Source organism: Vombatus ursinus, unplaced genomic scaffold (genome assembly GCF_900497805.2).
Source record: "Vombatus ursinus unplaced genomic scaffold, bare-nosed wombat genome assembly UNPS02010548.1, whole genome shotgun sequence".
Lineage (NCBI taxonomy): Eukaryota > Metazoa > Chordata > Mammalia > Diprotodontia > Vombatidae > Vombatus > Vombatus ursinus.
In genome coordinates, this window is record NW_020950326.1 from 13746806 (window position 1) to 13750531 (window position 3726).

Consider the following 3726-nt stretch of genomic DNA (forward strand, 5'->3'; position numbering starts at 1 on the left):
ATCCTTGCAATCCCCCTCTGATCAGCCACTCGATTCCCCCTCAGCCTGTGAGCCGGAAGCTCAGGAAAAAGCCGCGGCCTTGGGCCGCACTTGATACTTGCAACTGAGAACTAGCTCCTCTCTCACCGCAGTCACAGATGTTTCCCACTGACTTTCTAAGTTGTCTTTGGAGTTCATGGGTTGAGAAGTCTGGAAACTGCCACAGCTGCCCAAGATTCAGTACTCTGAGGCCTGCTCTAGGGTCACTGTAGCCTGCGGGCCCACGCCACACTGCGCTCCTTTCCCCGCCTGGCGCGATATACTTTTCCAATCAACCATTCAGGCTGTCTTGGCTGGAAATTTGTTTCACTCTGTCTTTTTGTGGATTCTGCTGCTTTAGAATTTGTTTAGAGACATTTTTTTAGGTATCGGAGGGCTTCGGGAGAGAGCTCAAGACAGTCACTGCTTTCCCTCCACCATCTTGGCTTCACCCCCTTGATTTTCTTTTATCATTTCTTGATGTCTCATGGAGTCATTAACTTTCATTGCCCAATTGAGATTTTTAAGAAATTATTGTCCTTAGTCAGTTTTTATACCTCTTTTTTCTTTTCTTTTTTCCCCAATGTTTTTATTGTGTTATTTACTTGTAGTGAATATTTCTCCATCCCAATATATCTCTGTCCACCTTTATTTCTACTGTAGCTATTGTAAGAAACCTTTCACCAGGCACTTTATGGTGTTTACAAAACACACTCTTTGTTCACTCAATTTGTTTTTGGTCTGGTCAAGGGATCCTCATCAAGTTTCCAAATGACTTACTAAAACCTAACATTTAAATTTTCTCTGCATCTTGGTCAAGGCTAGACTGAGAGATTATCAGAAACAGAAATGATGGGGTTATATAGAGCCACCTGGAACAAGGAAAGGAAGACAAAGGGAAAGATTAGACAATATTGAGTACATGAAACAAATAAATGAAACAGAAAAAAATGAAACCATTAAGAGTCAAAGTGCAAGCCTTGCTTTAGATAGCCAGAAGATCCTTAGATGAACATGATCTGGCTAGTTGAAATCTACATTTTTATATTATCTCTATATTGTAACCAGTTGCCTTGACTTTTCATATACAAGTGAGACAAATACATTTAGGAACAGATACATATACAGGGGTAATATGACAGACACTTTAATTTAAAAAAAGATTCTTCAACGAGTGCTTTAATTGCAAAGAATTAATTTTATGTTAACACCTCTGCTCAAATGGGTGGAGGTTATTTCTGAGGTTCAGCCCTGTGATGCTATATCCTCCTATACAGTGAAGGAGAAGGGAAAAGAAATAAATATTTATATAGCACCTAGTAGGTGCCAGGCATTGTGCTAAGCATTTTACAAGTATCTCATTTCATCTTCTCAATAAGCCTGTAAAGTATTATTTTCTTCCATTATTATCCTCATTTTGCAGTTGAGGGAACTGAGGCAAATAGAGGTTAAGTGATTTGTCCAAAGTCACACAACTAATAAGGTCTAAATTATCTGGACTTGAACTCAGGTTTTCCTGACTCCAGGCCCAGCACTCTTACCCACTGCACCACTTAGCTGACTCTAGTTGATGGAGATGTGACTTCTAATCAGCTAAAAGACCACTAAGCCTGATACTGAGTACCTGTTTAAGGTGCTGTCCCTCAGAAAAATTGCTCAACCAGAAGGGGCAAAGGTGTTATTTTTGTAAGTTAGTAAGTATGGAATATTGAGTAAAGATTGCACTAGGATTTAAGAAGCCAGGGTTTTAATCACTGTTTTGCCACTGTTTTGGGGGGAAAGTGTTCTAACAGCAAGATTACAAAATGAAAAGATACAAAATTCTTAGGTTGGCAGTATTACGTATCATGTTGAGATCATTATTTTTAATTTTTATCATATTCTGAACCCAGGAGCAAAAACAAGATTGAAATAAGTTATCTCCACTAACAATTTGAAATGCAAAGTTAAAGCTTATTTAGGACACAAAAGATCATTTCAGGAAAAAAAAAAGACAAACTAAACAACATGTCCTTGTGTCTCTGATCTTAGTAAGCCATAACAAGTTCAGTAGAAATGGTAGAGGAGATATTTATATTAAAACTTACAAAATTATAATACTTTCTCATTTTCAGCATTAAATAAAAATAAAGAAAAGTATTGATCATATGTTTACATCTCTTCTACTAGCAACAAGGAAGAAGGTGTTTGGGTAAGAGCAGAGAGTTGTGTAACATAATAAAAGTTTCAAAAATTGACCTTTTAATTGTGTTTCTCCCAACTAATTTCTGCCTCCAAACAGGTAGATTTTAGAGTATGGTTTTTAGTTGATCTGCTGAGAGGAACTAGTCATCGAGAACATTACTGCAGGCCTCTGACACCCTCATGGGCAACCAATATCATTTTAGCTGTAGTTAAAAGGTTCTGACCTTTATGTTCATGATTCTAAGGTGATTTTCCTAGAATTTTTATTGTGCTTTCTGAGAGAAGAAAGGGGGGTAAGGGTGTCATTAAACTGTTCAAGGAAAAAGGAATTTAAGAAAGCTTCAGCCCTATTTCTCATTCTGTTCATATAATTAGTGTTTAAAAATGACATTTATTTACCTAATTGGATTGCAACAAATACAAGCATCTTTCCACTCAACTTCTCCTTAGGGATACTAGGAGCTTTGGAGTTAATCTAGTTCAACCCTAACAAAAGCATAAAGCCCTTCTACAATGTTCCTGAAGATCAGTCATCCATTTTTTGCCTAAGTTTCTCCAGTATTAAGGAATTCCTTGATTCCTAAGGCACCATATTTGTTCAGTTCTAATTGCCTGATTGTTCTTTCCTTCTTTCCTTCCTTCCTTCCTTCCTTCTTTTCTTTCCTACTTTTTCTTCTTTATTTTTGTTCTGGATTTTTTCTTTCTCCCTTTCTTGCTTGCTTTTTTCTTCTCCTTAGCTCTTTCTTCTTCCTTTCTTTTTTCCTTCCCTCTTCTTTCTTCCCTTTCCATCTTCCTTCCTTTCTTTCCCTTCTTTCCTCCCTCCCTTCCTTCCTTCCTTCCTGTCTTCCTTGCATCCTTCTTTTTTCTGCAGAAGCCAAAAATATGCATCAATTTTGAGTTACATCCATTGGTTCTTGTTCTGCCTTTTCTAGCCAAGCAAAACAAATAGATTATATTCACCATAAGTCTTCTTTTCTCTATCCAAAAATTCCTATTTTGTTCAACCAAACTTTGATTGGTAGAAGTTTAAGACCACATCTCCCTCCCTTCCCCTGCCTTGAACCAACTTGTCACAGAATAACAGAATTTGATAGTTGTATAGAACTATGTATGTATATGTTGCCAACCTTGTTAAAATGTAGTATCTTTGGGGTCAAGATTTGTTTTGCTTATGTCTTTGTATCCTCAGTACCTAGCACAGCACCTAATGGATACTAAGAGTTTACTTAATGAACGCTTCATTGAAGTCTTGACCTTAGCAGCCATCTAGTCTAACAAAAAATATGCCAGACAAGGACGCATCTAACATCTAAAACTTTCGAGATGAGGAAAGCCACCACTTCTTGAAGCAGATTGTTTAAATTTTGGACAGATCTAATTGTGAGAAAGTTGTTGCTTTTTTTTAAATTCTATATCAAGCTTAAATTAACCTCTTGGCAATTTCAGACTTTTCTTCCTACTTCTGCCATCTGGAGAGAGGAAGAAGAAGAAGAAGAAGAAGAAGAAGAAGAAGAAGAAGAAGAA